Genomic DNA, 12,715 nt, shown 5'->3' with positions numbered 1-12,715 from the left:
ATCGGCCGCCAGGAGGCGATGATATACTTCTATACGAATAATCTATTGGTATAACTCAGTGTGATATTTTTCTTCACTGCTGCTTTAAGTAACCTAAGTGGCTCAAAATATTTCAGGGCTCTCCACTGCGGCATCTTTCACAGCCTGGATATATGAGGCATTCCCACGAGTCAAAAGGAAACTATCAAGACAAACACTAAACCAGTTAAGGCTAATAGGTTATTTGTAAAAAAAGAAAAACATTGGTTGATGTCACGGGAATAGTTCGATTACGAGCCGAGGACATTAGGGCCAAACTTGCTTTTCGTCTTCTTTTTTTATTTAGCACCGAAACCCCTGTACCGGTACGTTAGTCCGACATTATGGATTTTCTGCCTGTCTTCTCACATTCGGGCCTTTGCGGCACAGTAAAAGTTCTCGAAGCTCGCTCGAATCTCTCTAGTTTATTTTTTTTTTGTGGGGGGGGGGGGGCGGGGGGGGCTCATTTAGCATAAGATGGCTTGTATTTGCCGATAAGCTGTTACACCTACGCGTGAGCAGGAGCCGTCAACAATGCGTGACCACGTCACGACATTCTGGTACACGAAGTTCAAGCTGGCGCGGCCGCTCGCGCCTAATAATTTATTTATTTTTGGTTATCGTTTTTGTGTCTTCTGCCATACGCAGCCTTCTCTCGTGGTAACAGTGGTCTTTTCGTGTAGTGAAAGGGTACTCTGTTAACGTAGCTTTCTCACCCGCCGTGGTTGCTTGGTGGCTATGGTGTTAGGCTTTTAAGCACGAGGTCGCGGGATCGAATCCCGGCCACGGCGGCCGTGTTTCGATGGGGGGCGAAATACGAAAACACTCATGTACTTAGATTTAGGTGCACGGCAAAGACCCCCAGGTGGTCGAAATTTTCGGAGTCACCCACTACGAAGTGCCTCATAATCACAAAGTGATTTTGGCACGTAAGTATCCCATAATTTTAATTTAACATAGCTTTCTCTTTGAAAACAATTATGTTATGAAAGCATATTATGTCGTTGTTTTTTTTCTTTCTTCTTTTGGGGTAAACGGGGCGGACGAAATCGATTGTCTGAGAGGATTTCTTCTGGTCGGAGGACATCACACAAAGTTAATTGAGAACAAGATCTCCATGGGACGGGGGGGCCGCCGAAACATCTTTTCAAAACATTTTGTATCCTGGTCGTTGCTCTTCTTTACCGCTAACAAGGGCATTAAACTTGATGTGGCACTTCTATCTCAGCGAGCTACCGCCAAGCGAAAAAAGAATGAAAGGGATTTCCGAGGGAGGGTCGAGATTAAAGGCGTTGCCGCTGTTCACACAGGTGGGTGTACATGGCGTATTTGAGCTTCGCGTCGTTTGCCACGCCTGGATGCATGTAACTATGCATCGGATGCTCGCCGGTGCTCGTCGACATGGGCGGAGTCCCGCAATAATGAAAGTACGGCGATGGGGTCACGGCAGATGAAGGACCTCGGGAGGAGCCCCTTTCCCGACCAAGGAGAGACGTGTGCGTTATGGATGGATCCATCTCACGCACCATGTAACATAGGGAAAGCGTCAGAATGTATGGACAAGTATCGCCGCAGGCGTGTCCTGTGGGGGCCGGGATGTGCAGTTTGCGCACTCGCCTCGAGGTCGGCGGGTTTTAGTCATTGCCGCGTCAAATAAGTGTGTCTGAGAAGCGGTAGCCATCGCGAAGCACCGCCACAGTTAATCAGTCGCTTTTTTTTTCTTCTGCCCTTAAAGCATGGACAAGCGCACGAATTAGACACACTGGCCACAGAGCGAGGGCGCAAAATCTGCATACTTTTTTTTTATAAGCCCAAGAAAAGTAAACGACAGATAAGCAAGGGCAATCAGGTGCGTTGATGGAGCTATTAGAAAGAAGTGCGATAAAATGCCAATAATTGACAACGCACACTCAAGCGAATTTGATTGTTCTATCGCTCTAATGACAGCATCCGGAGCAGGTTATCTTACCGTAGGCCATAGACACCCGCGAAGGGTATCGGTGCAATATGGACCCGAACCTACACATGGCACGAAGACAAGCAAGAGCAGAGTATGTACAAAGAACACTGGCAACTAGACATGACACAGTGTACGTAGACGCCGCTACCTACACTCAGGACAAAAACCACAAGAAAAGCAAAGTCGCAACGGTGATCAACTCGGACCTAAAAGAAATCACCAGCGCATCAATTCGGAACTGTACGGTAGTTGAGGCCGAAGAGGCAGCCGTAGCTCTAGCGGCAGCGGAGGGCTACCGATCGAACAGGTCCTTAACCATACTCACAGATTCACAAGCAGCATGCCGCAACTACCTAAACGGCAGAATCAGCCACGGCGCGCTCCGCATCCTCCGCTCAAGTGGCAAAACCGTCAACAACCAGGCCAAACACACGATAGTTTGGGTGCCGGGACATACCGACATTACGGGAAATCACGAGGCCGATAGGATAGCTCGAGGGCGCGCAACAAACCGAGCATCCAACATTCCCGACCCCGCTGAGGAACCCGAGCCGGTAGCCCAAAGCTATTCAGAGATACTAAATTACTACAGAGGCATCAGACGAAAATACCCGCCCCCTCACAAACAACTAAACAGAGAAGACGCCGTAGCATGGCGACAGCTACAAACGGGAACATTCCCGTGCCTAAACATGCTAAGAAAGATCTACCCCACGCAGTACGAGAGCAAGTGCCCATGGTGTGGAGACAAACCAACCCTATACCATACCACATGGGCTTGTCAGAAAACAGAAGGGCTACCCATAATAAAAAACCCGAGTGCGGAACAGTGAGAGAGGATGCTATCCAGCGACATCCTGAAAGTCCAACAAGGACTAGTAAGGCGTGCACGCAGGGCAGCTACCCTCAGCGGAGCCCTGGACTAGGGGAACCGACCGTGGAGAGAAGATGGAAGACTCCATCTGATGCCGCAAACATCACTGCAAAATAGAGCAAATAAACGTTTTTCATCATCATCATCATCATCACCCGCGAAGGACAGCATAAATAGCCTTCATTGGAGCCAAGACAAAAAATACCAAGGGTACAATGAAATTTGCGTGAACGACAGTGTGTCGCTGAAAATGCAACTTCTTTCCGTGTTTGTTCAATGAATGTACCGCGCTATAGATATGAAACACCTGCGTAAGACAACGTGATCAGCTTTATCTTGGTCATGGCAAAAGATTCGGAGGCCCGAGCTTACTCTGCCGTGCTGGCGAAGTTAGAAATCTAGAAACGAGGCGGTGAGTGGCGCCACCAAGCTCTTGTTCTTGTACTGCTAGTGACCTGCCTTATTAAGAAACCACAAACACGAAGAATTCACATCGCCAAACTTTCTGAGCTCCTATTGGGAACTTTATTTTTGTACGCCTGCGTCGTTTGTCGCTTCCCTACTTGCACCAATCTTCCAGTCGCCTCTTGCGGTCGATGGATGGATGGATGGATGCTATGAATGTGCCCTTAACGGGGCGATGGCTTGCGCCTCCAAACTCTTGCTATTACATTGTTTAATGTAGTACTTACGTTTAAAAAGGAAAAATAAAAAAAGCCCATGAAAAATTCGTGTCACCAAACTTTCTTATCCCCTATTGGGAACTTTGTTTTCATACGCCTTCGTTGTTTGTCGTTTCCCTACTTTTTTTCCACCAATCTTCCAATGCTTCGTACCAATCTCTACTGCGGACAGCTTTACTTCCACCTGCTCTCGTTGAACCCAAGGGCCTCAAAGAGGCCAGTGATTCCTAAATCGACAGCCGGGTAGGTATCTTCATATTCTAAGAAAACATGCTCCGTCGTTTCCCTAGCTTTACCGCAGCATGCACATGCTTCTTCTTCTTTCTCGTAACCCGCTTTATAGGGCTTGTTCTAAGGCACCCTGATCTTGCTTCGAAAAGTTATGAACTTCGGTTTGAGTGATCATAAATTGTTTCTTTCCCGATTTCCTTTTCTTTCCCTCATAAGTGGTTACTGAAAGCTGGTTTCTTTTCCATTGCCGCCACCCATGAGATTATCTCAGCCTTCCTGATTGTCCATTTGTTGTGCGGATGCGCGGAGGCAAGCGCCGTCTGGTTGTGGAACAACGAACCCAGCAGCGCGCGTACTCCGCAGTGATTGGTTGCCTGCATATTTGGCAAGAGAGCGGCCAGCCCGCATCCATGTCATGAAAACCGGCGGTTGGCAAAGAAAAGCTTCGCTCCTAATCCCCAACGCATCTGACCCGTAGATCAGATTTTGACGTTCGACGAGTGTGTTCGCCGTTGTCATTGTGATGTGTGTTACTTGTTTTGCTGGACGCAGCCTCCCTCAATAAACAGTTTGTTTCGGAAATTGTGCTGCGCCACTGCGGTTGTTCGCCATCACGGCTTGACATCACGGCTTGCTACGTGGCCTTTGTAGCAATTGCTACGAATGGGTGGATGTCTGATTTTCCCTTTATCAACGGCTCGACTAGTACATCGTGGCCATTTCAATACACCGTGAAAGGTACTAAGATAGCAATTATATAGACACTTCATGCGCAGTTCTGCCGTCGGCGTCGTTGTCGCCGTGAGGTTCCGTATGAGTGAAAGCGCGTGAGGTTGAGCCGCGGTGGACGTGATTCAATCCCGCGTGCGCGAGCGAGGAACCCGGCCCGGATGCGTGCCCTCTGCTGCGGCGCGATAGGCAGAGGGGGAGGGGGGGGGCGGGGGGGTTGAGGCGAGAAAGGAGGGGCGTTCTTCTCCGACGGCTGCTAGGGTGCTTCGATGCCCACCTCGCCCACCGCTCCGCAGAGAGTAGAGACAACCACGGCGTCTACAGCGGCATTGCCATTTGTTGGGCGTGTTGGTAAACTGAACGCCTATTTAGCGCCAGCAAACAAGGACTGAAGGGAGACGGAGGGAGCGCATTGCGGTGTCCTCTCCCTTCTGCCCTTGTTTGCTGGCGCTAAATATGATTTCAGTCAACTACGGCTTTGGCCACGCGATTCGCGCACGCTGTAGTAAAAGCCTTTGGCGGACGCCGCAGGGACGCGTTGCCGGCGTTCGTGTGTCTTGAAAGCGATCTGCGACGTGGCGAAAGTGCGCGCCCGCGTGGGCCTAATCTTGAAAGTGATCTGCGACGTTTGCAGAGTGCGCGTAGTGTCGGTAGCTTCGCATGCGCAGTGCTTTCGACGTTTCAGTCGTGTTGAAGCGAGAGATGCACCAAGGTCAATTCGCTTGCTGCTGCCGCTATTCCTCGCTCCAGAATTTTCACAGCGAGTTTACGCGCTCATCGAGCGAGATGCGTTCATGTTTACTTGTGCGCGCGTGACACAGTGCTGGTTAATTTAGCTAAAACACGTTGGCGGGCTAGTTGGTTTGAATCCATGGTAAAATGTGTAAGAGCCACTGAATAACGACGTAGAAAGAAGCCGACACACAAAGCGATGTCTCTGTGTGTATGTTTCTTTCTACGTCTTCGTTGAGTCACCCTTACACATTCTATCATTGTTAATTTAGTTAGTGTGCGAATGCTTACCAGTTTATACGGCCAATAAAGCTACTAGCCTTACTTCGTACAGCGATCTATGCTTAGGTTTTCGGGCGCAGCTTCGAATATTTGTTAGCAGTGACCCGCTTATGCCGCGGTATAACGTGTGGTAGGAAGGTACAGCGTTAGTGTCTTTCTGCTGATGGAGCCGTTCGTCTACGGTAGCTGTTCGTATTTGTCACCTGAGTCAGTCTGCCTTAGGTCTCCCAACCGATTGTAAAAATGTTTTTCTGCGGTATTACCAGCAGTTGCCAGTATTAACATATGCAAAGAGAGATTTAGGCAGCTTTGTTCATAGCACGTGTCTTTTATTTTAATATTTTCAACGTGAGCAGAAAAATGAGGCTACAGCAGAGTTCGGCCCCCCTAATTCAGTGCCGTCGTTTCTAGATGGCGGGTATCATAAAAAACCGCGCCCATGCAGCAAGAGCACGCTATCTTTCTTTGAAGCTGCCCTGACAAGGACGCCTGAGCTCGGGCCAAAGTCCGATGTCGGCTACTGAAATACATGTAAAGCGGGGAAACGATTTTCTGCGATAACCACTTGGTCAATTTTAGTGACATTTGTTGCGCTTGAGAGAGAAAGGTAAATCATAGTGACTGTTGCAAGCAAAATTTTGATTGAAGCACTGAGTTTTTAAACACAACCAATGAAAATGTGCATGTCTAAAACAAATAGAAGCACGAAGTTTACAAATTTGTAGCTCTCCATCCAGAACAGATATCACAGTACTGTAAATTGCATACGTTAGAGCATTCAAAGCGGACAGATTTAGTAGAAAAAATTATATCTTATTTGGATTTGCTACATTGTTCACATACTAGTGGCCTATTTGAGAGCCATGTGTAATAGATTAAATTTGTTCGCTATAGATGGGCTATTAAATGAGATTTACAGAAATGTGATATCATTTTTCACTGATGAGTTGCCGAGTTATAATCTTAAGTTTCATTTTCCTAGAATTGGCTCTTTTGAAAATTTTTATTGTAACATTGATGGCCTAAAGAAAAGAAATCGCCGGCAACAGTGCCTAGATTTTAGCTCGTGTTGCAGTATATCGCATAGAATCCCACAATATATAGGCAGTAACGTCTATTGCCGTTTTATAATCTAAATACGCCTATTGCGCACTGATAAAGTGAGGCTAAAACTGTAAATTAATCTGGTCAGTGTCTTTTGGAATAAAAGTAAATGAGTACCGATCTATTTAAATGGTAATAGGTAAGCTGTTAGCAAGAACTTGTAACGATGGAGTGCATATTGGTGAAAGCGCTGTAATAGCGAGCAGTAAATTACGTTGAATAAGAGTATTTCAAAGCGAAGATATTCGCCGACCTTTCCTGCGTTGAGCGTCGGTGAATTGAGTGAACGAGGACAGCGAAAGATGAAAGAGCGTACGCGGAGGTCAGCGAGCGGTCAAATACAGCGAGAGCGCGAGGACGAAAGCGGTGAAGGCGGGTGTAGCGGAAGCATGAGGAGGGACATGGAGGAAGCCACCTTGAAGCACCACCAGATGGCGATGACGTCCGCTCATCCGGGGCAGCGGCGGCATCAGCCATGTGGGGGAAAGAAAAAAAAGAACCAGAAAGCTCGCCTTCGCACATAGCCTTCGCCACAAATGTTTCCTTGTAAAGATCACGTTTGCATAAGCTGCACTTGCCGGGAAGCGGCAACTGTGTGACCGGACTGTATACAGAGCGTCCCAGCTGATTTTAGCCAGAGTTTGAAAATATGCAAATGCCACATAGCTGGACAGAACAAAGGTAACGTTGCTGCTGTCGCTTGGAGATACTGAATTTTTTCAGTCCGCCTATTTAGATAATTAGTCTTAATAATTATTTAACTTTTAGAACAATATATTTGGATGAAAAGTGTCAATGAGAAAATTGTAGAGCGACATGAAAAACTCCCGATACAGCTTTCTGTTACTCAACACGTGCTGCGTAAAAGTGTTTTTCCGAGCGTGAAAGAAGCATGCGAATACACGAAAAGTGCGTCGAGCGGCCACTCGCGTGGCAATTGTGAGTGCACTTGCAGGCTCCTTTCACGTTCATAAAAACAGTTTTATGTAGCACGTATTGAGGAATAGAAAGCTGCATCGTGAATTTTTCATGCCGCTCTACAATTTTCTCATTGACACCTTTAGTCTGATTATGATATTTCAGCTGAGCAGTTAACAAGACTAATTATCTAATTAGGCGTAATGAAAAGATAGTTTGAGTATCTCCAAGCGACGGCAAACAACATAACCGTTGTTCTGTCCAGCTACGTGGCATTTGCATGTTTTTTTAATCTCTGGCTAAAGTCAGTAGGGACCCCCTATATAGCGCCGTGCGTCATGGCTCCGACAGTTAGTGCGGTGATCGAAACAATGCCGAAAGATATCGCGAAATGAAAACACGTATACAGCCACGCTCAAATATCGGATTAAGGAGTATCGCCAACGTCGGTGATATTTTTTTTGTATCATGGTACGCAAGTACCATGGTACCAATACCGCAAATACGAATGTAATACGTACTTGCGTAAGATATCTAGATAGCGGCCAAAACAGTAATCGAAAACAGTTTACAAGCACAAAAAGAAAAACACTTCAGTGTATAATTATTATAAGCAAACATCACTCTAAAAGCGACGCAAAAGGATACACTGCATCAGCAGTGGAATCCAGTTTGGTGGGAAGTCCCTTCGATCATAAATGTCCTTCATTTGTGAAATCATCTGAATGAAATGTGACTGCGAAGACACAATTGGTTCTGCATTCCAATCAAACATGCGAGTATTCCAAAAACTGCACAAAGCCTTGAGTAGCAGCTTCTCAAAAGGCACATCTTCAAACTTAGGAGACATAAGATATCGTATCCTATGTGTATTTACAACAGCATCCTTTTTACATGTCTTTTGGAGAACGTCCCAAACAAAATGGCGTGCTTGCAGTCAATAAAGTTGTGTTCTATAGTTTCGGGTACATTGCAGAGACGTCGTGATTCTTTCACTAAACAAGAAATAGCTTATCTATTCACCAATTACCGATATCAAGGACGCTGGCTCCGGATGGCATTCCAGGGGATCTTCATAACGCTTTTAAATGCATAATTTCTCCCTTGTCACTCAAGACATTCAGACTTAGTTTTGATCTGGATACTCTTCCGCAATCATTCACTGGAAAACACAACGTTCATTCTAAAATGCACCGACAAATAGAAACTGCGATCTGTCAAGTGCATACAGACCTGTTACACTGTCTAATGTAGACTATAAAATTTTTGCTAAGGTAGTATCAAACAGACTACAATTTACAATGCCGATTCTTATTGGGTCTCACCAGAGCTGCGGTCTGAAAGGCCGCTCAATACAAACATACGCATAGCTCGCACAGTAATGAAACATTGTTCCACTTCTCATGAGCAACTAACTAGCTATGCGCCGAGTAGACTGAACTAAGGCGTTTGGTAGGGTCGGTCATTCTTTTCTGTTGCCTCTTCTCGAGCAAGCTAGCGTGGGCTGCGTTATTTCTAAAGGTGTAAAACATGCTGTATCGATTATTCAACTCATTTGATTGTTAATGGTCACCTGTTTAAGCCTTTGTCCATTCGTTCCTCGGTAAAGCAAGTGTGTCCCTTGTTGCCATCACACCCGCCGTGGTTACACAGTGGCTATGGTGTTGGGCTGCTGAGAACGAGGTCGCGGGATCGAATCCCGGCCACGGCGGCCGCATTTCGATGGGGGCGAAATGTGAAAACATCCGTGTGCTTAGATTTAGGTGCACGTTAAAGAACCGCAGGTGGTCGAAATTTGCGGAGTCCTCCACTACGGCGTGCCTCATAATCAGAAAGTGGTTTTGGCACGTAAAACCCCATAATTTAATTTTTTTTGTTGCCATCACTTTTCGCCATTTACATGGAATTTAAACGTAATTCACTCCAGCAAGATTCATGGTTTCAATGTTAACGGAACATAGGGAAAAGTGCTGGCATATGCTGATCACCTCGATTTCTTTTTTTTTTTTACGGACAAGTTCAGTATCAGAACTGTGCGGTGTAGAGACATTCGCCACCATCTCTGGTGTACGAATGAAGAGTGATAAAGGTTTTTGGGCTGTGGTTTGGCCCACTGATCTTTAAGCCGACACAGGTTACTCGTATAGAATGATATTGTGAGTTACCAAAATACCTAGTTGTTCCATTGGATGCATATATGTCAAGTGCACAATGCTGGAGAGAACAAGTATGAACCCTATGGGGTTATGCCCAAAGATTCGTTCCGCATACTCTCTCAATCTATGGCAGAGCTAAAGCGTGCAACTTGTTTTTGGCAGCAAAACTCTTATACGTGCTGCAAGTAATTAATTGTTCGAGGGTTTACATTCCGCACCTTCACCGAATATTTGCAACCTTTATTTCGTCATCAGCTTATGAGCCAATGAGGCGTGACAATATTTTCAAATTAGTTAGTGCAGGCGCTATTGGCCTGGTTCACCTTACGTATAGGACAAATAATTTATCGTTTTTCCGTTCTTCGAGAATGTTCTCACCCATTACGTCGGACGTTCTTGAAAGGTAATCTTGTGAACGTTTTACCAAATTTAGCAATTTCGACAATTTTGCTGCACGTCCATATTTGCAGGAATTCATGTGCGACGTGCGCCTTTCAGCGCGCGTTCTGGCAGTGAAGTTCTCAGAGGAACACTTGTTCTATGTCTCACGGAAATAAATATGTATAAAAATTTTATTTTATACACTTTTTAAACCTACGTTACGCCGATTGCTGTACATCGGCTTACCTGGACATGACGTGCTTGCACGAGCCCATAAGGTGCCTATTTTTCCACACTCCAAAACATCCTTCTAAAATGTGCATACTGAAACGCTACCTGTTAAACCGTGCCTAAGTAGGAAATTAACTTTTGTATCTTCGATTAACTGTCGGCTCTCGGCTAACCAAGGAGGCTAGCACATAGTAGAGCGAGGGCAAATTATTCGACAACTCGAAGCACTGGGAACACTGAATAGGGCAGATACGTTCTACGGAAGCCCGCAATGTGGAGCAAGCCTGTATCAAAGGAAAAAAAAAATTACATCGACCCGTTGCTATGATGTCTATGTTTTGACGAACACGTTGCTTTGGCTTTGAAGCATTACCATGGAATGGGGTTACAAATATTTCATTTATCTGTTATACTGCGCGTGGATGACACAAATTCTTGCGATTCTGACAGGAGCGAAGTTGACGTGCTCCGCAGGCGAAGCTATGCTTCGTTTTGAAAAGCTTCCGCTTTGAGGTCGTGAAGCTATGCATACTCATTGAACTTACTTACTGCTTACTCATGAACTTACTCATTCGCATTACGACATCGTTTTATGACGTCGTGTTTAAGGACGCCCTGTTACACAGAAATTTCGGGAAGGGGCATGTGCCCCGTGTGCGAGAGAAAATGGGTGCAAAGATGCAGTTTCAAAGTAGCCACCCCCGAACGCGGTACAACAAGTGAAGGGCTTCGCGCTCCCTCTGTGTTTCAAAAGACGAACTGTAAGCGTTATTTTTTTGTTCGCCACCATAGGTGACGCGGCAGCGAGAATTCTTTTCGGAAAGCCTTTTCTTGCACAGTTTCGCTTTTCTTGGTGTGAAGTTTCACAAAGGTTTGCGTGTACCGCCACGCTATCACACAAGTTCTTGTTAAGTGGGAAATAGATGGATTAAAAAAACATTTTACGCAAAGCAGTGGTGAATGGGCGCAAGTACTGACCAGTTGCACGCTCTTTCCAAATGCAACAAAAACTTTTTAGTGAAGGTATGGTGTGCCAAGGACTTGAATATGAGGTGTATGCAAAGTGTGCCTGCAGTGAGGTTTTTCACAGTTGCAGATTGTGAGCAGTGCGCGTTTACTTTGAATAGGTTCATATAGATGTTTGCGCCTTATTTCCTTGCTTATAGCAGTGTGTAGATGCATGTGATATCATAGTTGTCACAAGTAATTAAATGTTAAGAAACACGCAGTCGGGTGAAGAATCAGTGGCCGCATTCCCGTGAAAAGAGTAGAGAAGTAAGTACCTAGCCAGGTAGGAATTCAAGAATGATTTCCGTATGTTTTGACCTTCCCTTTCTTCAGATTTCTGTTCTATTTTTCATTACGAAGTTGTCTTTAACGTCATTGTCTCATACATGGTTATTTTACATCAAACACTTTCATTGCACCATTCGCATATTGCTTCCTTCCAAATTCACTTTATTTACTAGGCATCATGTTAGATTTATGAGAAAGTAGGTTTTATGGAGAGCTTGATTTTAAATCATTTACGAACATCATGCTGAACACAAAGAAAGAAAGTATCAAATTTGCCGAAGTGTCTTAACATGGTGCGTGCATTTAGCAAGCAGGTAGTAATGAGGGCAAGTTTACCTAACAACAATATGGCCCCACTTAGGGATCTGGCCCTTTCTACAAACAATAACGTGGGTCCACTCTTTTGATACTAGTATGTATGTAAAGGTACATGCCACGCCTCCTTTAGAAAGATGCCTGCCACGTGCGTCGAAAACCTGCTGTCCTTACCTTTTGCCTTTTCCTGCTTTCCATTTGAGGTGGTAGCTATCGATCTTTGTGGTGATCGCTTGCAACACAAGCACGCATGCGCATATCACCGCATGACAGCGCGGCCGGCGCGGCCGCCGTTTCCGCCGCGACACCACACCACCCCCCCAGCCCTCTTGGCGGAGATAGGGAAGTAGGTGGCGCCATCTCTTGACAACCGACCGCAACTCAACGCGCGACAGCTACAATGGGTAAGCGAGCGACGCTGCGGGCATCGTCGTAGAGGAGGCGTTGGTACATGTTTACATGTAGCATGTAAGCATGTACATGTACATGCACATGTTTGCATGTTAAATGTTACATGTTTACATGTTACATCTTTACATCAACATGTTACATGTAAAGGTATGTATGTTTACATACATGTAAGTGCATATTGTAAGTATGGGTAGCATGTAAGTTCCTCGCTAATAAGCAGATGCCTTTTAAAAGCACTCGCGAACAATGCACGCTTTTCTGGACGTCTCAACATCGTGTGGAAGCAACAAAAGGCGAACCCCGCCCGAGCGAATTGGCTAGACAAAACACACATGATATCTTTTGTACTTTATTTAAGTTACTTGTGAAATCTGCGAATCCCATCACCGGTTGA

This window comes from Dermacentor albipictus, chromosome 6 (genome assembly GCF_038994185.2).
Source record: "Dermacentor albipictus isolate Rhodes 1998 colony chromosome 6, USDA_Dalb.pri_finalv2, whole genome shotgun sequence".
Classification (NCBI taxonomy): Eukaryota; Metazoa; Arthropoda; class Arachnida; order Ixodida; family Ixodidae; genus Dermacentor; species Dermacentor albipictus.
The sequence above is the reverse complement of the archived record's forward strand: the minus strand, read 5'-3'. Positions refer to the sequence as shown.